The 25511-nt window shown below is 43.4% G+C and overlaps 2 long non-coding RNA genes and 1 pseudogene across 2 annotated transcripts; 1 reads left to right on the top strand and 2 right to left on the bottom strand.

Moving 5' to 3' along the window:
- LOC117442883 (zinc finger protein 729-like) overlaps positions 1 to 25511 on the bottom strand; it is a 179399-nt pseudogene that overhangs the window by 87777 nt on the left and 66111 nt on the right.
- On the bottom strand, positions 10417 to 11325 carry LOC139433474 (uncharacterized). The gene is made up of 2 exons (XR_011642928.1): positions 11232 to 11325; positions 10417 to 10691 (listed from the first exon to the last, which is right to left on the bottom strand). It is a non-coding gene; the product is annotated as an uncharacterized lncRNA (long non-coding RNA).
- LOC139433475 (uncharacterized) lies at positions 19155 to 23420 on the top strand. The gene is made up of 3 exons (XR_011642929.1): positions 19155 to 19300; positions 22721 to 22819; positions 23253 to 23420. It is a non-coding gene; the product is annotated as an uncharacterized lncRNA (long non-coding RNA).

Raw genomic sequence — 25511 nt, 5'->3', positions numbered from 1 at the left:
CAGGAACATCACCTTCCGTAACCTACGCTCTGTCGTTCCCCAGCACCTATCCCACCTGCTATCCTCTACTCTCCCCCTGGACTCGAACCTCAGCACACCTGATGACCTACTCAATCACCTCAACTCCACCCTTCTCACCTCCCTCAACAGCCTGGCCCCCCTCAAAAGGAAAACTGTCACCTTTACAACCTCGTCTCCCTGGTTCACCCCTGCACTCCGTAGAATGAAACAAACCGGCCGTCAGCTTGAACGCTTAACAAAAAAATCATCCCTCACAGTTCACCACCAATCCTACAAACTTCATCTCACCACCTACAGAGACGCCCTCACTGCCGCAAAATCAGCTTACCTCTCCAACATCTTCACCGACCCCTCCCGCAACCCCAGGACTCTCTTCTCCACCGTCAACAAGCTCCTCAAACCCCGTGCCGACACCCTCACTTCCTCCACTTCCACCTTATGCAGTTCATTCCTCCAGTTTTTCTCGGACAAAATCACTGCCATTAATCTCTCCCTATCCGCTTCTCCAATCTCTCCCTCCTTCTCCCCTGACCTCCCGACTCCCCCTCCCCACGGCCGCCTCTCCCAGTTCACTCTGGTCTCCCCCTCTGAAATTCTCAATCTGATCAGCTCCTCCAAACCCACTACCTGCTCCCTTGACCCTCTTCCCACCCCTCTACTGAAGTCCTGCCTCCCCGTCCTCTGCCCCTACCTTGTCAACCTCTTCAACTCCTCCCTGTCCCAAGGAACCGTTCCCTCTGCCTTTAAAACTGCTGCTGTCACTCCCATCCTTAAAAAACCCGGTCTGGATCCCTCATCCCTCAGTAATTACCGCCCCATCTCCAACCTCCCCTTTCTCTCCAAAACAATAGAACGCATCATCTCCAAACAACTTCACCGCCATCTTCAATCAAATCACCTCTTCGAACCCCTTCAGTCTGGTTTTCGTCCCCATCACAGCACAGAAACGGCACTCGTCAGGGTCCTCAATGACCTCCTCACCTCTGCTGACACCGGTTCCCTCAACATCCTCATCCTCCTCGACCTGAGTGCAGCCTTTGATACCGTGAGCCACAACATCCTGCTCACCCGACTCGGTATCGAAGGTACTGCACTCAGGTGGCTCCAGTCATATCTCTCCGACAGATCCCACTTCATCTCCCTCAACAACCACTCCTCTGCCACCGCTACAGTCACCCAAGGTGTTCCCCAAGGCTCAGTACTCGGCCCCCTCCTCTTCATCATCTACATCCTCCCCCTTGGTCAGATTCTCCGCTACTACAACCTGGACTTCCACTGCTACGCCGATGACACTCAAATCTACCTCAGCACCAAATCCCTCCATAACCCCCCCATCACCCACATTGAATCCTGTCTGACTGACTTGAAATCCTGGATGCAAAAAAACTTTCTTAAACTCAACAGCAATAAAACTGAACTCCTCCTCATCGGCTCCAAATCCACCCTCAGTAAAACCCCCAACTTCACACTGACCATCGATGGCACCCCTGTTTCCCCCTCAACCCAGGCACGCAACCTCGGGGTTATATTCGATCCCACCCTCTCCCTTGACTCCCACATCCGCCAAGTTGTCAAAATCTCATTTTTCCATCTCCGCAACATTGCCAAAATCCGTCCCTATCTCACCCGCCCCGCAGCTGAGCGACTCATTCACGCCTTCATCTCCTCCCGCCTCGACTACTGTAACTCCCTCCTATACGGCATCAGCTCCACCTCCCTCAGTAGACTCCAGCGTGTTCAGAACGCAGCCGCCAGACTTCTCACCCACACTAAATCATGGCACCATATCACCCCGGTCCAATGAACTACACTGGCTTCCCATTACTCACCGCATCAACTACAAACTCCTGGTCCTTACCTATAAAGCCCTCCACCATCTGGCCCCCCCGTACCTCACTGACCTTCTCATCCCCTACCATCCTCCCCGGACCCTCAGATCCACCTCGGCCGGCCTGCTTTCCACCCCCACTGCCAATCTCCGGAGCTTTGGAGACAGAGCCTTCTCTGTGGCCGCCCCAAAACTCTGGAACTCCCTCCCCCAAGACCTCCGTGAGTCCGAGTCCCTCACTCTGTTCCAGTCCCGCCTCAAAACCCATCTTTTCACCGCTCTCTATCCGTAAAACACCCCCCCACTCATTTTCGACCTCCTCCTGACTGCCACTGTGTTTTGTTTTGTCGTTTTTGTTGTTTTTTTCTTAGTCTGTTGTCTACCTGCCCCAGTCTATCTACCCCCCCCCCCCCTCATATTGTAAAGCGTCTTTGGGTATTATAAAAGCGCTATATAAATCCAATTTATTATTATTATTATTATTAGAGCATGGGGCTCAGCACACAGCCTTGTGGTGAACCGGTGCTGAGTGTGAGGGTGGAGGAGAGGTGAGGGCCTATTCTCACTGTCTGGGGCGGTTAGTTAGGAAGTCCTTAATCCATTGGCAGATGTTTGGGGAAAATCCTAGTTCAGATAGCTTGGAAACCAATCTTCCCGGGATGACCGTATTAAAGGCAGAACTGTAATCAACAAAATCAAATCAAATCTTATTTATAGAGCACATTTAAAAACGATTTTGGTCGAGCCAAAGTGCTGTACATGTAATTTAAACACATAAAAACACATTACATCACAAAAAATCACAACAGATAAAAACAACACATGGAACAGTCAGGTGTCGTAACCCCACTCTAACTAGAAGGCCAGAGAGAAGTAGTGTGTCTTCAGTGTGGATTTAAAAGCCCCTAGGGTCTGGGCCGACCTCACATGGAGGGGAAGAGTGTTCCAGAGCCTGGGGCCAGCTGCTGCGAAGACAAAGAGCTATGGAAGCAGTTCCTGCCATTGCTACGTTAGTTCAAACGGTAACAACGGACTATTTCTCTTAGCGGATGCATGTCAATTTAAATCAATACAACTATTTTTTAAATCAATAAAATAATTTTCTAAATCCATAAAAGCATTTCAATTAATATTGGGAGTCATGTCGTTACTTTGTTGAGAATGTGGCCGTGTGATAAGCGGGATAATGTGCAGCGACGCGATCATTATAAATAACACCTTCATGCCGATCTAGATCCCTCTGCTCCGCTTACTGACGTCAGTAAAGTGTTCAAATCTGGATCAGTCTGTATCAGATCCGTTGCAGCCCCTTTTTTAGAGATTTGGGTATGGAAGAAAATAGAGAGGGTTGTGTTTTCTGACACTTGGTGAGTTCCCTGGAACACCGGGGACACATATTCATGTATAAAAGACGTATGAAAGTGTATTTTGCATGATAGGTCCCCTTTAATATAAACCTTGAGTTAACAAAATACTACTTATCAACTGTTTGTGTTTATTATATTTGTATTATATTTGATACAGTAATACAGCAATATTCTAACCAAAGTATATTACATGACTTGACTCGAGTCAGCTAATTTTTGACTTGAGACTTGCTTGACTAACATTGATAAAAGACTTGACTTGACTTTGACTTGGTATTCATGACTTGAGACTTATGCTTGAGACAGATGACTCGAAAGGACTTTACTTTTTAAAATAAAATATTTGCATTTGTTTTTGTATTGTACGAAGCCCCTAGAGCAGTGGTTCCCAAACTTGTTGTGCCCAAGGCACACCAAAGGACAAGTAAAAATCTCAAGGCACACCTATTGTGCAAAATAGCCCTTATAACACGTGTTATCACTCATATCATGTAAAATATCTGTACATGTGCATAATTATTTACTAATGCCAAATAAAATGTGACAAAGACAGTTATATTACTCATGAAATATTTATTAACGAAATATTTCAGAAATTAATTTGAAACTGTATCAAATTAGGCTTCCTCAAAGCAGCAACACACTCATTTAAACCAGACAGGTCACAACATTAAAAATGAGGCAAAGGAAACTCAGCAGAAATTCAGACAATGCAAGGAAGCTGCATTGTCCATGGTCCTGAACTACAAATTATAAATGTAACATTTCAGCAATCAGCATTGAAACATGTGCTATTGTAAATATTGTTGCCGACTTACAAATTAGTGAGATACATGTGCCTGTCGGGGCGCGCAGAATTTTGTAATCCTTGGTGGCACTGAGGAGAGGGCCACTCGCAAGTCCTGTTCAACAGAGAGCCGTGACCTCCTGTTGTTCGTCATGTAAATCAGAGTAGAGAACGCCAACTCCAGAGATGGGGTCGTTACTAAAAATATTTACTATATTACATATTACTTAAAAAAAAAAAGAAGTAATATATTACACTACTTCGTTACTATCTACATAAAGTAACTCGTTACTTTACTCGCCAAGCACGTACGAACTGCGCATGCGTGAGTGGCAATAACTTTCCTTACCAGCAGGTAGCGGTAGTGTGTATTTGTCATTCAAAACAGGCAACAACCGGAAGACAGAGAAGAAGAACTACGTGATATAAACAAAACAACAAATAGCGTGTGCGGTAGCTTCACCTTAGCATGTGTTCTTTGCAGGTGCTTGTTGAGGTGTGACGTGGTGCTTCCAGCAGTGGATAACAGCTTCTGGCCTGGACACAGTTTGCACCTCACCGTCACATTCCTGTCTATTCCTCGGACGAACTCAAAATAATGGGCATACCTCCACCCCTCGAAAGTTATCGCTGACTCAGCCATGTTTATGCAGCACTGCACGTGGAGATGTGGACGCGCAAGTCGCGCAGATTACGTACATATAAACCTACAAAGTACTGATATAGTAAATGAAAAAATTATTATTTCTGTGTAGTTGTCCATCCATCCATCCATCCATCTTCTCCCGCTTATCCGTGGTCGGGTCGCGGGGGTAGCAGTTCCAGCAGAGAGCCCCAAACTTTCTTTTCCCTGGCGACATCAACCAGCTCTGACTGGGGGATCCCAAGGCGCTCCCAGGCCAGCGAAGAGATATAATCCCTCCACCTGGTCCTAGGTCTACCCCTTGGTCTCTTCCCAGCTGGACGTGCCTGGAACACCTCCCTAGGGAGGCGCCCAGGTGGCATCCTAACTAGGTGCCCGAACCACCTCAACTGGCTTCTTTCGACGCGAAGGAGGAGCGGCTCAACTCCGAGTCCCTCCCTGATGACCGAACTTCTCACCTTATCCCTAAGGGAGACACCAGCCACCCGGCGGAGGAAACCCATCTCGGCCACTTGTATCCGCGATCTCGTTCTTTCGGTCATGACCCATCCTTCATGACCATAGGTGAGGGTAGGAACGAAAATGGCCCGGTAGACAGAGAGCTCTGCCTTCTGGCTCAGCTCCCTTTTCGTCACAACGGTGCGGTAAAGCGACTGCAGTACCGCTCCCGCTGCTCCGATTCTCCGGCCCATCTCACGCTCCATTGTTCCCTCACTCGAGAACAAGACCCCGAGATACTTGAACTCCTTCACTTGGGGTAAGGACTCATTCCCTACTTGGAGTGGACAGTCCATCGGTTTCCGGCTGAGAACCATGGCCTCAGATCTGGAGGTGCTGATCCTCATCCCAGCCGCTTCACACTCGGTTGCGAACCGATCCAGTGAGTGCTGAAGGTCGCAGACCGATGAAGCCATCAGAACCACATCATCTGCAAAAAGCAGTGGTGCAATCCTTAGTCCACCGAACTGCAGACCCCCTCCCCCACGACTACGCCTCGAAATCCGATCCATGTATATTTACAAACAGGATTGGTGACAAAGCGCAGCCCTGGCGGAGGCCAACCCTCACCGGAAATGGGTCCGACTTACTGCCGAGGACCCGGACACAGCTCTCGCTTTGGGAGTACAGAGATTGGATGGCCCTGAGCAGAGACCCCCTCACCCCATACTCCCGCAGCACCTCCCACAGTAACTCTCTGGGAACTCGGTCATACGCCTTCTCCAAGTCTACAAAACACATGTAGACCGGATAAGCGTACTCCCAAGCCCCCTCCAGGATCCTTGCGAGAGTAAAAAGCTGATCCGTCGTTCCACGACCAGGACGGAATCCGCATTGTTCCTCCTCAATCTGAGGTTTGACAATCGGCCGGACCCTCCTTTCGAGTACCTTGGAGTAAACTTTCCCGGGGAGGCTGAGTAGTGTGATGCCTCTGTAATTGGCAGACACCCTCTGATCCCCCTTTTTGAAAAGGGGAACCACCACCCCGGTCTGCCACTCCTTCGGTACTGTTTCCGACTTCCACGCAACGTTGATGAGACGTGTCAACCATGACAGTCCCTCAACACCCAGAGCCTTCAGCATTTCCGGGCGGATCTCATCCACCCCCGGGGCTTTGCCACTGTGGAGTTGTTTGACGACCTCAGTGACCTCCCCCCGGGAGATTGGTGTTGATCCCCCGTCATACTCCAGCTCTGCCTCTAACATAGAGGGCGGAGTTGTCGGGTTCAGGAGTTCCTCAAAGTGTTCCTTCCAACGCCCTAACACTCCATCAGTTGAGGTCAACAACGTCCCATCCTTACTGTACACAGCTTGGATGGTTCCCTGCTTCCCCCTCCTGAGGTGTCGGACAGTTTTCCAGAACAACTTTGGTGCCGCCCGAAAGTCCTTCTCCGAACTTCTCCCACACCCGCTGCTTTGCCTCGGCCACGGATGAGGCTGCTGCCCTTCGGGCCTGTCGGTACCTTACAACTGCCTCGGGAGTCCCCCGGGATAACAAATCCCTGAAGGCCTCCTTCTTCAGTCGGACGGCTTCCCTGACCACCGGTGTCCACCAGGAGGTTCGAGGGTTACCGCCCCTTGAGGCACCTAGGACCTTGAGACCACAGCTCCCCACCGCGGCTTCGGCAATAGAGGCTTTAAACACCGACCACTCTGGTTCAATGTCCCCAACCTCCACAGGAATGCACGGAGGTGCGAGTTGAAGGCCTCCTGAACTTGGGCCTCCTCCAGACGTTCCCAGTTCACCCGAACTACACGTTTGGGCTTACCAGGTCTATCCAGAGGCTTCCCCCGCCACTCGACCCAACTCACCACCAGATGGTGATCAGTTGACAACTCCGCCCCTCTCTTTACCCGAGTGTCCAAAACATACGGCCTCAGGTCCGATGATACGATAACGAAATCGATCATGGACCTTCTGCCTAGGGTGCTCTGGTACCACGTACACTTATGAGCATCCTTATGTTCGAACATGGTGTTTGTTATGGCCAATCCATGACTAGCACAGAAGTCCAGTAACAAACCACCACTCCGGTTCAGATCAGGGGGGCCATTCCTCCCAATCACGCCCCTCCACGTGTCTCCATCATTGCCCACATGTGCGTTGAAGTCTCCCAGCAAGATTAAAGAGTCCCCTTCAGGAGCCCCATACAGGACTCTTTCCAGGGTCTCCAAGAAGGCCGTATACTCTGAACTGCTGTTGGGTGCATAAGCACACACAACAGTCAGAGTTTTCCCCCCCATAACCCGCAGGCGTAGGGAGGCGACCCTCTCGTCCACTGGGGTAAACTCCAACAACGAAGCACCTAACCGGGGACTTGTGAGTATCCCCACACCCGCCCGGCGCCTCACACCTTGAGCAACTCCGGAGAAGAATAGAGTCCAACCTCTATCCAGAAGTAAGGTTCCAGAGCCGACGCTGTGCGTAGAGGTGAGCCCAACCAGATCCAACTGGTACCGCTCCACCTCCCGCACAAGCTCCGGCTCCTTCCCCCCCAGAGAGGTGACGTTCCACGTCCCCAAAGCCAGCTTCTGCCGCCCGGGTCTGGTCCATCGAGACCCTCCGCTTTCACTGCCACCCGTCTGGCAGCGCACCCGACCCCATCGCTGTTTCCCGTAGGTGGTGGGCCCGCAGGAGGGAGAAGCGGAGGTGTTGCCCACGTTGCCTTTTCGGGCTGGGCCCGGCCGGGCTCCGTGGCAAGCCCGGCCACCAGACGCTCGCCGACGAGTCCTCCTTCTGGACCTGGCTCCAGAAAGGGACCCCGGGCTTCCTCCGGGCCGGGTATCCTCACTTCTTGTTTTTCCTTTCATGAGGTCTTTTGTGTAGTTGTATATTGCAATAATAACGTATGGTTGTCACAAAATCCCACGGCACACCCGTATGAGGGGCCGTGTAGGCCAAAATTCAAACTCACCTCGCGCACACACTACTGAAAACATCTGGCCTTGCACACACACTACTGAAATACTCTCACGTTCACCACTGAACACCTCACACACACACACTACTGAACACATCTGGCCTTGCACACACACACTACTGAAATCCTCTCACATTCACTACTGAACACCTCACACATACACTACTGAAAATTAAGCCTCACACACACACTACTGAAATCCTCTCACATTCACTACTGAATACCTCACACACACACTACTGAAAACATCTGGCCTTGCACACACACTACTGAAATCCTCTCATATTCACTACTGAACACCTCACACACACACTACTGAAAACATCTGGCCTTGCACACACACTACTGAAATCCTCTCACATTCACTACTGAACACCTCACACACACACTACTGAATATTAAGCCTCACACACACACTACTGAAATCATCTCACGTTCACTACTGAACACCTCACACACACAATACTGAAAATTAACCTCACACACACACTCCTGAAAAACATTTTACTGAAAGGTTCTCAGTAGGGAATGTGCATGTGTTTCACCTATGTGTGTGTGAGGGGATTCTTGCTGTAACGGAAGTCATTCTAATGTAACGGATGTCATTCTAATGTAACGGAAGTCAGTGGTCTCTTTGCTAGCCCCGTTAGCTTCATTAGCTCCAGGCTGCTACTCCGAAGTGGTTGTTGTGTTGATGCCTGGTGGAGTATTCTTCATTGAAATATCGCACTTATCGTATGGCTCTGCGGTTCAAACAGACCGTCCATGAATGCAGTTTATTCGGTAAGTACAATTCAAGCACTTTATTTCTTACTTGTCTTTTTATTCAGCTAACAAGCGAGACGAAGCTACATCTGTGCTAACGATGCTATCCGTAGCATACAAGTTAAAACATAATGGAGAAGTGTAACACATTAAGAAGGATTATACTGTAAAACATAAGGCTTCTCTGTGAGGTTGGTAAAATAAGGTCATGCTTGTACACTAGTTAGTTTGCTAGTTAGGTAACTGCATGCATTGTTATTGTTAATTTAAAATAGCTATGCTCGATGATGCAGACAGCTAGCGTCACATTAGTGTCGAAGATCAGAGTACTGTATGAGATTAACCTCACTATAAGATCAGTGTATCTGAAAAATATGAATCTCACATTTCCAGTTGGTTCCAGAAATAACGTTAACGTAGATATTGCAATATGGTTTGTTGAGCGGGAGTTGATTTTTTAAGCTTACTGGTTAACGTTCATCATATTAAACGAACGAACCCAAACGTTGTTGTTTTTATTAATATTATTACCAATACTTACTTAGCATTTTATTATCATTACACTGGAGAAACTGACTTATTGTGGCAGCAGAACGTGAACATGTAACTTAATGCCTGCATTTGAGGACGAAAAATAGCTCAGTCAATGCTTTAGGGACAAGGAAATGATTTGTTTAAATATTAGATATGACGTTATGTGTGCTTCTGTGTGCTTCTGTGACAATGAAGCTTATTCATTGCATTACATTTGTTGAAGATGTTTGTCTTTTACCCTTACATTACAAATGAATGTGAATATGGCATAGAACAAATATTTAAATTGACTGTCTCATGAAAAACGATTCTAAAATAAAAAGGACCACAACTATACAATAATACACAATCCAACTGATAAGATACAGTAAGGGCTTTGATATCCAGCACTTTCTTTAAGGATAACAAAAAGATTATCACATGACATTTGCATGTAAAAAAGTCTGTGACCAACACATTGTTACTTTACATATATATCTGTTTGTTTAAAGTTTCCAGGTGATGCGGACAGACCAGAGGATGCTGACCACGAGAGACAGACCTATTCCTAACATCAGTGAACTTCAGCATGGACTCAAAGGTACAAGGAATAGAAAAACGTTCTGGTTTAAATAGATAAAGTAACAACTATAATCAGCTTTCACATTTCAATGTATTTAAGGCAATTATTATTTTACATTGTGAGAATTGCTACCATTTGTCTCTACATATTGTCTGTAAAAGACGTGGTAAAAGTGGTTCTTGCAGTGAGACAACCGAGCAGTTGAATATTATTTAACAAGATATTTTAATGATTAACTGCAGACCGTTCCTTCATAATCTGATTATCTTTGTAGTACAAAGTGATGAATTAAAAAAACACATTATTTCTACAGCCGCTAAATAAACAAACGTTTCATAAATAACACACTTGCTCTGCAATAATGTCATATGTTTCTTGTCATTTCTGTTAGGAAAGGACAAACCTGAAGGACACAACTGCCTCACCGTTTTCTCAGAGGGGCAAGAAGAAAATGAAAAGCTGATTTCAGATTAAAGACCAATACAGGACATTCACTAAGAAACTACACTTTTATTGTGAACACAAAGTCAAACAGGACCATCATTTGTTTGTGGCAGCTGAGCCCAGTATGGGCTCACAGATGCAGTTAGGTGGTTTCTTCATCAGACCTGGTCCTCCTCCATCAGGCCACGTCCTCCTCCATCAGGCCACGTCCTCCTCCCAGAGAAAGACCTCTCCACCTTCTCCAGCCAAACCCACAGACAGGACATCCGTCACGCTGAGGTTTCTCCCAAAGTCTCTGCACGCTGTCTCAATTGATCCACACTGTGAATATGAGGGGGAAATGTGTGTCATAAATGCTTTAGACAATAAGAAATATGAAGTTAACTGTAAGGAATGGCTCATTCTTTTTTAAATAGACAAAACTATTACTGTATTTCAATATCTCATGTCTGAAAGTTTAATTTAAAAGAAGAAGAGGCCCCAAAAATAAAGATTGGTATATCAATAAATGTAGTTGATTGTGTCTTTTTAATTGTTTAAAGTAGATAGAACTGGTACTTAAGAGTTTGAATACAGTCTGGTTGCGGAGGAGGCACACAGGTAAGAGCATATAGCTACCATCACATGTAACTAAGCTTGACTTGAATTTATTAAAAGTATAATTAAGTAACAGCAACAAATCAATAACAAATCATGCAAAAATGTGAATCTTTGCTGGGTCCACTGTTGAATTTACCACATATTGTATGTTTTAGAAACCTTAAGGCATGTATAGATTTGTATGCAAGTAATATCCCAAAACTCAATAAATACCGTAGATTATTATTGAAAGTTATGCTGAATAGTTTCATGTTCACTTACCTTAAGCAACGTAAAACGTGCAGACCGGGGGGAATACAAATACTTGTATTTCTCTTTTTTGGTTTGCAAGGGTGTCACCTTCCGCGGAGCCCATTCTCTGTAGTATTATCCTAACAGAGAAAACAAGAGGGAACAACCCTTATTTAGGTTTTTTAAAAAGTGACAATATCAGCTTGCATTCATCCGACAAAAATACGACACAGGGTATTGTCTAATTGCTGGTTGTCTTGTGTTTTTATGGGATTTGGATAACGGATTTATTCTATAAAATATTTTGAATGGTTTTCACTTAATACTGTTATAAAGTCGGCTGCGGACAGCCGGGCTGTAGCAAATAGTGCAGCAGATCTACACAGCTAGCTCGCTAGTTAGCTTTATTAACGTCAGCTATTTATGTACATTTTCAAGTTCTGCTTGAAAGCAAGTTGCTGCAAACTGTTCAAACAAACGCTTCAACTTGTACCATTTATAATCTGTATGTTTGAATATGGATCTTAAATCGGCGTGACGTTGAAGCAGCTGCAGTTCCTTTAAGCATACCGTTAGCATTTTGCTTCTGGCAAATAGATTTATGATTTGAAAATTATAAAAGTAGGGTAGACATGTGGATATTATCCGGCTGAACAAAACGTGACCAGTCTCTTAAATTCGTCTCAACCACAGACCTCATTTCCAGCTAGTTTCAAACCATATTGCAATATACGTCAACGTTATTTCTGGAACCAACTGGAAATGTGAGATTCATATTTTTCAGATACACTGATCTTATAGTGAGGTTAATCTCATACAGTACTCTGATCTTCGACACTAATGTGATGCTAGCTGTCTGCATCGTCGAGCATAGCTATTTTAAATTAACAATAACAATGCATGCAGTTACCTAACTAGCAAACTAACTAGTGTACAAGCATGACCTTATTTTACCAACCTCACCGAGAAGCCTTATGTTTTACAGTATAATCCTTCTTAATGTGTTACACTTCTCCATTATGTTTTAACTTGTATGCTACGGATAGCATCGTTAGCACAGATGTGTTAGCTGAATAAAAAGACAAGTAAGAAATAAAGTGCTTGAATTTCACTTACCGAATAAACTGCATTCATGGACGGTGTGTTTGAACCGCAGAGCCATACGATAAGTGCGATATGTCAATGAAGAATACTCCACCAGGCATCAACACAACAACCACTTCGGAGTAGCAGCCTGGAGCTAATGAAGCTAACGGGGCTAGCAAAGAGACCACTGACTTCCGTTACATTAGAATGACATCCGTTACAGCAAGAATGACTTCCGTTACAGCAAGAATCCCCTCACACACACATAGGTGAAACACATGCACATTCCCTACTGAGAACCTTTCAGTAAAATGTTTTTCAGGAGTGTGTGTGTGAGGTTAATTTTCAGTATTGTGTGTGTGAGGTGTTCAGTAGTGAACATGAGATGATTTCAGTAGTGTGTGTGTGAGGCTTAATTTTCAGTAGTGTGTGTGTGAGGCTTAATATTCAGTAGTGTGTGTGTGAGGTGTTCAGTAGTGAATGTGAGAGGATTTCAGTAGTGTGTGTGCAAGGCCAGATGTTTTCAGTAGTGTGTGTGTGAGGTGTTCAGTAGTGAATGTGAGAGGATTTCAGTAGTGTGTGTGCAAGGCCAGATGTTTTCAGTAGTGAATGTGAGAGGATTTCAGTAGTGTGTGTGTGAGGCTTAATTTTCAGTAGTGTGTGTGTGAGGTGTTCAGTAGTGAATGTGAGAGGATTTCAGTAGTGTGTGTGCAAGGCCAAATGTTTTCAGTAGTGTGTGTGTGAGGTGAGTTTGAATTTTGGCCTACACGGCCCTTCATACACCCGGACTTGCCTCACGGCACACCGTTTTGGGAACCACTGCCCTAGAGGGCAATGAAAGAAAAAAAAGAGAGAGAAAGGAGAAAGTAGGAAGTGGAGCGCACAGGGGACAGCCGTTTCATTGCAGACTGTTATGTTTATGTGGGGAAATACATGCATTATTTGAGATATATTTCAAACTCGGACTTCATTTTAGGGACATTTCGGCCAGGGGTGTAGAGTTATTTGTTCAAGCACCGGATCGGCAAAACAGGAGAGTCTGTGAACCAGTCTGCCAACTCAGCAGAATCTGAGAAGAGCAGCAAAAAAAGAAGAAGCCTTAACTGTGTTTCTCTCTCACACACACACACACACACACACACACACACACACACACACACACACACACACACACACACACACACACACACACACACACACACACACACACACACACACTGGATGAAATCCTGAAATCCCTCGGGAGCCGCTTAGAAACTCCAGGAAAAAGAGACGAGGAAGGAGGGGAGGCGTTCAGAATACGGCGGAGATTCAGCCGGCCACCACTTCCATCCATCATTCTCACAAACCTGCGCTCATTGAGCAACAATGTGGACACACACAAGGTACTGTCATGAATTTATCGAGGCCTCTTTATTATGTTTCACGGAAAGTTGGTGCCGATCATACTCAGTAAATGTAAAACCTGCAATCCCAACGTAGAAATTCTCGGCATGACGTCAAGACCCTTTTATCTGCCTAGAGAATTCGGGTGTATTTTACAGTTTGTTGTTTACGTGCCTCCCAGCGGCAGAGGACACTGTTCACGAGCTGCAACTCAGCCACCCCGATGCACCGGCAATAGTGCTCGGGACATGAAGCAATGTCGCCTGGAGACTGTTACCTGGGTTCCAGCAGTGTGTTAGGGATCACAGCAGGAAAGACACTATCCTGGACAAATGCTTTGTTAATGATAAAGGAGCCTATGTGTCTAAAGACAGACACCAATACTGACCTCTGATCATAATGTTGTGAATATGATACCAGTGGATAAGACCAAACTCAAGGGAACCAGAAAAGAAAGTAATACATCATATGTGACTAAGGACATGAAACAAAGACTACGGAGCACTTGAACAGACAGAGAAAGAACTGAAAGTCAAATTGAGGGAATCAAAACACACAGAGAGCTTTTGGGAAATGCTTTTAAAGCCAAAGACCCCAAAAAAGTGTGGGACACCATGAGAACCGTGACAGGAATGACCTCTTCAGCTAAACCCATTGTGACGGACAAGACATACTTGATCCATACCAATGTGCCTATAAGCAAGGGGGTGGTACTGCTGCTGCTCTGGTTCACATCATCACTAAACAGTTAGATAAACGCCACACCTATGCAAGAGCCCTCTCCCTAGACTTCTCAGCAGCAACACAATACAAGCAGACATCTTGGTGTCAAGAATGGCCAAAATGGAAGTAAATCCATACCTAATTTACTGGTATGCCGCTTTCCTCACCAGGAGAGAGCAACTTGACCAAACCCTGTCATCTGCCATCACAACCAATGTAGGGCCCCCCAGGGCTGCGGGAGTTCAGCTGTGCTCTCAGCTTCTTTTGATGACTTTACTGAACTGCTGTCTATAGTGTGATTTGACTTTGACCGTCTAGTCATTGTTGGTGATTTTAACATCCATGTTGACAACCCCCAGGACAGAGGGGCTAAAGAACTGTTTTGTGTTCTTGATAACTATGGTGGGGACCCTCATGACATCCAACTATAGGCCCATCAGTATCTTACCCATACTATCCAAGGTATTTGAGAAATTGATTGCCAAACAAATCATCAATCATCTCAACAACAGCTCCTTTCCACTGCATCCAATGCAATTTGGATTCAGGGCTAATCACTCAACAACAGCTCCTTGTGTTCAAATTGAGACTGCGGTTCAATCTGTCGAATTACAGATACATTAGAAACTTGCTATCATCTGCAGCAGCTAAGCTATACCTTCACTCCATGGTCCTCTCCCACATCTACTACTGTCTGATCAGCTGGTCTGATGCTCACTCTGCAGCTCTAAGGCCACTGGAATCACTGTATAAACAAGCACTCAGAACACGAGACACAAAGCCATTCCGGTATCATCATTGTCACATTGTTAAAAAGTATAATCTGTTCAGCTGGGAAAATCTCATAGTTTACAAAAACATCTGCTTAGCTTATAAGACCACTCGTGGGTTGGCTGGATTTTGTATTTATTATCATGACTTGCTCTCATCTGTATTCAGTGATGTCATCTATTGTAAACATGTACAATGGTATAACAATGTCGTGGTATTTTTATTGTTGCTTTTAGGATGTCACCATCTGGCAAAGGGACTATCGGTGAAAACTAGCCTGTTGGCTAATCGAGTACTTTGACATGTTTTTAATATGTTGCTTAATGAACACTGTCCCTTGTTTTAAATAGATCAATTCAATGGACTGACTCAGCATGTGACGGAGCCCACGCACAGCAAGGGGCACACTCTGGACTTGATGATCTCAAAGGGTCTGAATATCTCTGAGGTTGTGGTGACTGATGTTGTGCTCTCTGACCATTCCTTTGAGAGCTGTTCACACAAATGTTCAAAAAGAGGTAACCACAAAGCGATATTTAACTGAAAACACGAGGGAAATGTTTACTCGGGATGTTTCTTCCACACTGGCCCTGCTAACATCTCAGTAAATGAGCTAGTAGATCATTTGAATGTTATAGATGCCATTGCTCCAACTAAGGTAAAGGAAGTGACTGGGAAGAAAAGATCTCCATGGAGAAAGGCCATGACCGTGAGAGCAGAAAAAAGAGAGTGTCGAAAAGCTGAACGCAGGTGGAGAAAAACAAATCTCCAGGTTCACTTTGAAATCTATAAAGAGAGACTTGGCTTTTATCATTTGGAATTGTAAATTGGACGACAGTCTTTCTTCTCCGACATCATTGCCAAAAACAAAAACAATGCTACCGTGGACAGACTAACTAACCCCCCAGTGTCAGTATCCCCCCACTCAGAACACCAGACCAGCAGTCAGTGCCTCTGCATCAGGAACAGCAGATGTGTTGTCTCCGTGTCCACTTAACATCAATTCAGACACCATGACACAGTTCCATCAGATTAATGATAGAAACCTGGAGGACATTATTCAACTTCTGAAGTCCTCCTCCTGCTGCCTTGATATTATTCCAACAGGGTTTTTCCAAGATGTTTTTCCTTGCATGGCCTCAGATCTACTTCACATAGTAAACAAGTCTCTTCACTCAGGTGTTTTTCCACAGGCCCTGAAAACTGCAGTCATTAAACCGCTCTTAAAAAAGAATAATCTAGACGCTTCAGTAATGACCAATTACAGGCCCATATCAAACCTCCCATTTCTAGGTAAGATCATTGAACAAGTAGTTTTTCAACAGTTGAGTAATTTCTTGCATGTAAATAACTGTTTGGATGTGTTCCAGCCAGGCTTTCGTCCCAACCACAGCACTGAGACTGCTCTTGGAAAGGTCTTCAATGACATCCACTTATGGCGCATTTCCACTGCAGGGCCTCGCAGGGCTTAGTACGGTATAGTTAGGCCTTGGTAGGCCAGGCTCACTTTATGCTGCGTTTCCAATACAGTTTAGGAACTGGGGCAGTAACTATAGTAACGCAATGTAGGCGGAGCCGTGACGTCATCTTCAATGTGTGTCACTATCCGATCTTCAGCCCTGCCCCATCTGCAGTGCGCATGTGCGAGATGGTCCGCCATATTTGACAACTCCATACGGCAACTCTAATGGGACATTTGACACAGTGGCGTTTGGCAAAGCAGAAAAAGAACACTCAAAAAACCCCACAATATTAATCTGAACGAGAGAGACGAGTTATTGTTATTACAACGTGACTTCACTATTATTGAGCAACTCCTTTTGTTGGGTCATTTTATTGGGTTAAGTACATTGTCAGAATAAGTGAGAAATGGATGTAACTTCTGTTGGACAGCCATCATACATGCTGAAGAAATATTGACTGTGAATGTATGCAATATGTATGGCATAATGTATATCTAATTACATTAACTGTGAATGTACTTCATTTTATTTCAAATAACAAAATATTTTAATAAAGGGGGGGGGGGGGGGGAGCCCCGCCGGTCATTACGGGCGATATTCACTCTTAATAGTTTGATCGGTGCTCTCTATAAAGGCCGATCAGGAGAGCTGGATCTGATCGATATGAACCGCGAAGCACACAAAATGGCGACGTCAGAGTTCCCGTTAGCCGGAAAACCTAAATCTCTTCGGTCAAAATAATTTCCCTTTAGCGCAATACCGCTTCAGTTGCGCCACTTATGTGACAGACAAGAAGAGTATGTGACAGACAAGAAGAGGATGTGACAGACAAGAAGAGTGTGTGACAGACAAGAAGAGTGTGTGACAGACAAGAAGAGGATGTGACAGACAAGAAGAGGATGTATCAGACAAGAAGAGGATGTGACAGACAAGAAGAGGATGTGACAGACAAGAAGAGCGTGTGACAGACAAGAAGAGTGTGTGACAGACAAGAAGAGTGTGTGACAGACAAGAAGAGGATGTGACAGACAAGAAGAGTATGTGACAGACAAGAAGAGGATGTATCAGACAAGAAGAGGATGTGACAGACAAGAAGAGGATGTGACAGACAAGAAGAGGATGTGACAGACAAGAAGAGGATGTGACAGACAAGAAGAGGATGTATCAGACAAGAAGAGGATGTGACAGACAAGAAGAGGATGTGACAGACAAGAAGAGGATGTGACAGACAAGAAGAGGATGTGACAGACAAGAAGAGTATGTGACAGACAAGAAGAGTCAACTCTAATGTCTAACACGTAATGTGGAGAAAGAGATGTCCTGGATGGGTTGATTGTGCATTGATCTGTTGGTAATGCCTCAGGGTTCCGGTGAGCATGTAAACACATGCATAATGCTGCGCTATACTTGTTGGCCTCACCCGGTTGCATAGCTATTATTATTTAGCTATTAGACTTTAGCTATTAGACTGTAGCTGTTAGCCTTTATTTAAAGATAGATAGAGACTATTTGTATTAAATAAGATAACTTCTGATTCGTGATTAACTGTAAGCTAAGAGGTGTAAATACACTTAATGAAACCTCTGCAGGTGTTTAATCCACTCACCTCTTCTTTTCTCCTTCTTCTTCTCCTCTCGGTTTTTGAGGATTGCAAAGAACTTTAAAGGTGCATCTTCTTCTTCTCTCGTTTTGGCGGATTGCAAAGAACTCTAAAGGTGCATACCGCCACCTACTGTACATGAGTGTGAAGGTCCAGAGTCTGAAACCCGCCCCCTGCTTCCTATCTGATCATCTACACCAGGGGTGCCCACACTTTTTTGGCTGGTGAGCTACTTTTGAAATGACCAGATCACCGAGGTCTACCAACCAAAAATAAAATCCCAAATTGCAAGGGTTGCTGAATAACACGTTTTATTTATACATGGGACAACGACAATAGGGCTGCAACAAACGACTCATTTGATAATCGATTAATCTTTCGATTAATGAAACGATTAATCGACTATTCGGACTATTACCGTCTGCCTTGCACAATTTCTCAAGCGCTCTTATTTAGCCATCAACTTTTAGATGTAGCTTGAGGTTGTTTTAGGCATGTGGAAACTAACAATGAAGACAATAAAGATGAATACTTTATTCAAAAATACATATATTATTAAATTAACTTAACAAATTGTGAACAAAATTAACATTGCTTTTTATTTAAATTAAATAAATAATATTTCACATCAAAAGAAACAACAGTGTTTTAACAAATGGTATTAAATAATCTGATGACATAACTGTGAACAGAATAGCTGAAACTTTAACAACATAAAGAATAACTCAGTTTCCTCTAATCACTAACCCATGTTTGTATAATTGATTGTATCCGCCATTTTACGCGAGGTGCAAGCAGGCCGAGGTTTTAGCCGTGTTACTTACTTGTTGGATACAATACTTTGAAGATGGTGAAGTGGTGTAGTGCTGGGACTTGTGGAAATCATCATTCGATGACAGATCGAAAATCCAAGTTTTCTTTCTTCAAGTTCCCCAGTCAGGAAAAACAGCCAGGACGGAGGGCCCAGTGGGCGAGAGCTTGCGCTCGCGTCGATGCCATCACTCACAAGCCGTGGAAACCCAAGGACACCGTGCAATATGTGTACATCTGCTCGGCACACTTCATTTCTGGTAAATTGAAGTTGTATTTCAGAACAACTACTATGTTTATGATTAATCTGAGGTCCGCCGCTAGCCCGGACTGGACCAAACTACTGTTTACCTTCCTCTACAGCAGAATCATAGCATGGTAGCATAGCATCATGGTTGGTCTAGTCCAGCGTTTCTCAAAGTGTGGGGCGCGCCCCACTGGTGGGGCGCAGAGATGTGATAGGTGGGTCGCGGAAAAAAAATATATATTAAAAAAAAAAAAAAAAAATTTAAACTTTTTTTTTCACATTTATTTATTATTTATACACTGGTGGAATATCAAAACAACGGCACACCCGGGGTGCAAAACGTATAAATGAAAAGCGACCCTCTACCACACAAAACAACACCTGTATAACCCAATTTGTGTTCTTTGAAATTGAAAAGGATATTGCATTGTGTGTGTTACTTTCGTTGCAGTTGTATGTCTTAAGTGTAATTTGGCATGCTTTTATTTTGAAGGCAAGTTTACGCTGTTGACAGTTGTTGTTGCTATGGAAACAAGAAACGTTTCACAGGGCGGAACTTGTCATAAAGACCGCGATAATAAAGCCCACCCATTTAGAGGGAAGATATGATTGGTCAATTGTACTGTCATTTGACATTACTCTCGTTCAGTTACTATAGCTGGCCCTCTGTGAATTCATAGCTGGACGTCCAATCAGCTCCTGTCTTCACAGACTCGCAGAGAGGAGCTTCTTTCATTTAACCCTTCACATTCAAACAGAAACTGAATAGGCAGATTCAAAGGATTTATTTCTTTGGAAATGTTATTTTAAATACAATTTAATCAAGTTATTTGTGGTAAAACTATTGACAAATACTACTAAAAACATATTTAAAAAAATATATAATTTGTTAATGTTTTTAAATATTATTTTGTAGAATATCTTAGGCCCTCAGAGACAGGCTCGACACTGGTAAAAATATCTCATACACACGTGTGAAACGCTCTCACAGACACACACAACAGCGTTGCAGTCGGGAAGAAAAGCAATGTGGAGCGAGAGAGCAAGAGAGAGAGCACACCTTTATCTATTTAATAAAGTTGTACAAAATAAAGTAAGAAATCATTCCAATGTGTACTATAGGACAGTAAAAAGTTTAAAAGGGGAGTGATTAGTCAAATATGCATAAATAAAAAGAAATAATGCTAACTAGGTAACATAAGATAAGAATAAACCAGTTTAAATGATTTGTTGTGATCATATTCTAAAGATGTTTGGATTATTGAAAAGTATACAGCTCCCTTTCATCTGAGTGTTGAGAGCTGTATCCATAAATTCATGTTGGGCTCAAAGTAGGGCTGCTCGATTATGGCAAAAATCATAATCTCGATTATTTGGGTCAATAATTGATATCACGATTATTAAAAACGATTAACCATTTACTTTGAAAAACATCAATTTATTGAAGAAAAATTATTTGAAAATAATTTGAAAAGTATGTTTTTAACAGTTGATTACCCTGAACTTTAAGTATAATTCAACTGAAAAACTTATTTAAAAAATAAATAAAATCGTTTTATTTCGATTATGTTGTTTTCATAATCGTTGCAAGCCAAAATCGTAATTGCGATTAAAATACGATTTAATTGAGCAGCCCTAGCTCAAAGTGCACCAGATTGATGCATTCAACTTCAACATTTAAAAACAATCTTCCTGGGGGTGCATGCCCCCGGACCCTCGAGGATGTGACGTCCACCACCAAATAAAGCAGGTTAAAATAATTAAATTGCTACATTTTATTTTAGTAAACACTGAAAACGGGTCCCACAGACCCAAACAGCACTCAAAGGTTAAAGGTAGCATATAATAATGTTAAAATGTGCTAAATATATACACTGGCAAAAAAACAAAAAAGAGGAGTAAAAGTAGCTCCCGACTTGTTTTATTTTTTGAAAGTAACCCTCATCCTAAAAAAAGGTTGGAGACCCCTGTTATAGAACGATACATTTGACAATTTTAAGCTTGGCCTACCATTTTATTGGAGCGATGAGGAACAGGTGGGGCTTGAAAAGGCCCACCTGTTCAAAGTGGGGAATGACAGAAAAAGTTTGAGAACCACTGGTCTAGTCACACGAGCTGGATGTAACTGGATGGGCACAGACTGATCTCTGTCCTCATTGGTCATGTGCGCGTTCGTGTGTGTTGGAGGAGGGGCTCTGTGAGGAAGTGGCAGATTTTTTCCGGTTGTGTATTTTCAAATTCTAGCGCACTCAAGCTGGTTTCTCCATTCCTACCTACCCCACCTTTAACTCTTTTTAGGGTGCAGCTATATGTTTTATTTATTTCAAAGTGGGCCCATTTTAATAATATTTGTTTCCCTTCCAATGTGCAGAGGACTCCCCAAGTGCTGTGTTTAATTTATTTTAAAGTAGGCCTGTGTATTATTTTTAATTCTCCTTATAAGAGTTATTTTCTTCTTATTAGAGGTTAACAGTTTTATATCATGTAATAAATAGCCTAATAAATGCAAAAAACTGTAGTTTTTGTCTGATATAACAATAAAAAACTATGAAATATGTTTTGCGGCTCCAGACAAACACATTTTGGGGAAAAAGGAGCAAAATGGCTCTTTTGGTCAAAAAGGTTGCAGACCCCTGGACTAGTCAGCCCCACAATTGTAGTTCCTATCCACCAATGACAATGTACATACTCCCTGCTACTTGTCCATCTTTCACAGAGTACACTGAGCCACACATCAGCTATGACAAGTCATGAATGTGTGAATGTGGAGCGAAAGCGATGTCCGGACATTAACCAGTTCAAGAGGAAATACAGAGACATTATTTTCTCGAGGGACAGGGAAGGTGTTTGACTATGGGTTTATGTGTGAGGATGTAGGTGTGCATATGTATGTGTACATATATATATATATATGTCAGTGTATGTGTGTGTATATGTATATATATCAATCAACATGTAAAGCAGATCAATAATGATAATGACAAGACTAATGAATAATAATGATGATTATAGCAGATCATAGATTATAATAAATCATTTAGGGACAAGGGGGTGAGATTAAATAAGTTATACTTCTTCTCACTCCTTTTCGAACACGAGACATGGCACTGTTTATGTTGCAAATGCTGTTGTTGTAAATGTAATTTTGTTTTGTTTTAATTTCTCTTGCATGACTATGCACTCCAACATTGGTTCTGTTTTGTAAATTATTTCTTTTACTTGTTGGAAATAAATGTATCAATCAATCAATCAATTATAATACTTGAGTTATCTGTCGGGGATACTAGGATCAGGGAATGTGTACCACCTCATTGATGACATCAGGGAGGTGATATATCTGTATACATCACCTCCCTGATGACACTGATCTGACTTTAGACTAGAGGAGGCGCACTGACATGCATGACTCCAAGTTCTCTTATCTGTTTTTCAGGCAGCCTTCCAAGGAGCCCGGCCATCCAGATTACATCCCGACCAAATTTGCTACGCCTGGGAAACTACCAACAGCTGCCAAGTGCCAGAAACTGAGAAGGTTTGCGAAAATTCATGTGTACTGATGATATGCCTGGCCTAAATCGAACACTGTAATACTGTTGTGATAGATGGGAAGTACAACTTTACAATAACATACCAGCTGTGGGTAGGTGTTAGTTATCACCCCTGGTAGGGCCGTGCAATTAATCGTATTTTAATATAAATGATATATATAAATGTATCATTTATTTCATTTATGTATTGGTTTTTCAGTTGAATTATACGTTCAGGGTAATCAACAGTTAAAAAGATACTGTTCAAATTATTATTTGTATTTGTTTTAAAGTTCAATAAATACATTTTTCAAACTCAATGAATAATCTGATTTAATAATCGTGATGTCGATTATTGACCCAAATAATCGTGATTATGATTTTTGCCATAATCGCACCGCCCTAACCCCTGGTATATGTAATGTTTGTGTGTACTAGGTTCTGGAATGCTATGTCTCGTCATGGCAAGAAGATGCTTGGCAAAGCAAATGGGCCCTCAACAAAGAAGTGCAGAGTGGCTTACGCAGTCCCTGTTGGAGTGCAGGACACATCCCTTGCATCCTCCGAACCTCCACAGCATCAACCTACTCCTGATTCGCCTCAACCGGCGACCAGTTCAGTGTCTCCACCTTCCGTGCCTCAACAGATGCTCTTCGATGAGACCTCTGCACTCGGGACGGAAAGAGATGCTGCTCTTGCTGAGAGGGACCATGCTAGGGCACCCTCAACTCTGTCCGGCTGTCTTCCAACACTGTTGCTGGCAACAATGAGAAGTGTCAGTATTACACCGGACTAACTTGGCCCATTTTTCTAGCCGCTTTTCAATTCTTGCTAGTTTCGATGACATGCAAAGCAGGGTTTCCGTTAGCCGCTTTTTAGCTGGTAACATTTAGTAAAAACCGGTAAATTCAAAACCTGCCGGTCAAAATGTCCGATGCTCCTATCGATTGGCCGCCGATCATTATCGGCCGATATTCACTCTTAATAGTTTGATCGGTGCTCTCTGTAAAGGCGACCAGGAGAGCTGGATCTGATCGATATGGACATAAACGTGAGTGAAGTGTAACCGGACACGAGAGAGAGATCAGATCAGCTGCTCCATAATCACCTGAAGCCCCGCCCACTGTTTAGTGAGCTGCATGAGAAACTGATGGGCTGTCAGGAGAGAGAGGGAGAGAGAGAGAGAGAGAGGGAGGGAGAGAGAGAGAGAGAGAGAGAGGGAGTGTGTGTGTGTGTGTGTGTGTGTGTGTGTGTGTGTGTGTGTGTGTGTGTGTGTGTGTGTGTGTGTGTGTGTGTGTGTGTGTGTGTGTGTGTGTGTGTGTGTGTGTGTGTGGTGTGTGTGTGTGTGTGTGTGTGTGTGTGTGTGTGTGTGTGTGTGTGTGTGTGTGTGTGTGTGTGTGTGTGTGTGTGTGTGTGTGTGTGTGTGTGTCCTGGCAGACACATTTACTCATTGATTATATATATATGTAGATATAGTTTTAGTTTCACGTGATCTGTAACTCTTCTCTCATCTTATTAAAAGTACATATTTATATCTGGTATGTAATGAAGGAGTAGTATAAAGTGACATCAAATGAAAATACTTCAGCTAATACAACTACCTGCAATCTGTATTTGAGTAAATTAACTTTATTTACTTTCCAACCATGAAAAACTGTTTATTTTTGTACCGTTAACTGTTGCTGTTATCTGAAATGTATAAACCTCATTAAAAGTTTAAACAGGTCGTTTATTTGAATGTATAAGCATCAAAAACCTATTTCATTCAGTGTTTAGAAAGGGTGAAGTGTGAACTGTGACATACACGGAGTAGTTTCTATGTAGAGTATCATATATACATATATTACTGTTAATGCAAATGAGAGATATAATCCAGACGAACAAAGAGTATTACAGGAACGATATGTATCTCTGATATGTAGCTAAGCCAAACGGTTCATTGTCAGGCTTTAGCTGTTGCTGTTACCTGAAAGGTATAAACCACATTCAAAGAGAGAAGAGGTCGTTTCCTTCCATCAGAAACTTTTAACCAGTTTCTAAGTATCGTTTGTTTCATTTCCAGCTCGTCCTGTCTTTGTTTACAACACAGACTGCTAGCTCTGAAGCTAACCAGGGTTGCTAGCTGTGGGTACCTGGCTGGAGTGAGATTTTGATATTTAATTACACACATGCGCACTAAATGACTGCTATGGTGTCAGCAGCGGGACCTTAGCATATATATATACAATATATACAAATACACAATATTGGACACAGACTATAAAGGGCTCTCAGTTTCATTCACTAATGAAAGCCAAGCACATGTTTGTCTCCACTGTTTCATTGTGTGCAGAGGCCTGTTGCGATAAGCTAACAGTTGACTTATCGCTCCAATACACACCTCAAGGCTTTATATTGCAGTCTATCAGTTTGTAAGTGATGTTTTGCTGCTGCTCCAAATGCTATGCAACCACAGTCTGTTGTGGACCTCATCATGGATCTGTACATGTCTACTAATGCTTGTTTGTCTGCGCCCCAGCTGCATCCAGCTACAGCTCGCAATACATGTAATACTTTTAGCATTGTGTCTCCACTTGATTAATATGCATGTCCCATGTGTGTTTGCTATCAGACCACAGTCCTAGGTATTTGAACTCATTCAGCTTTGTCATTGGACGATCATAGAGTGTTGGCTGTTGGCCATCAGTCTTGCGTTTG

The sequence above is a fragment of the Pseudochaenichthys georgianus genome, unplaced genomic scaffold (genome assembly GCF_902827115.2).
Source record: "Pseudochaenichthys georgianus unplaced genomic scaffold, fPseGeo1.2 scaffold_493_arrow_ctg1, whole genome shotgun sequence".
NCBI lineage: Eukaryota > Metazoa > Chordata > Actinopteri > Perciformes > Channichthyidae > Pseudochaenichthys > Pseudochaenichthys georgianus.
The sequence above is the reverse complement of the archived record's forward strand: the minus strand, read 5'-3'. Positions and strand labels throughout refer to the sequence as shown.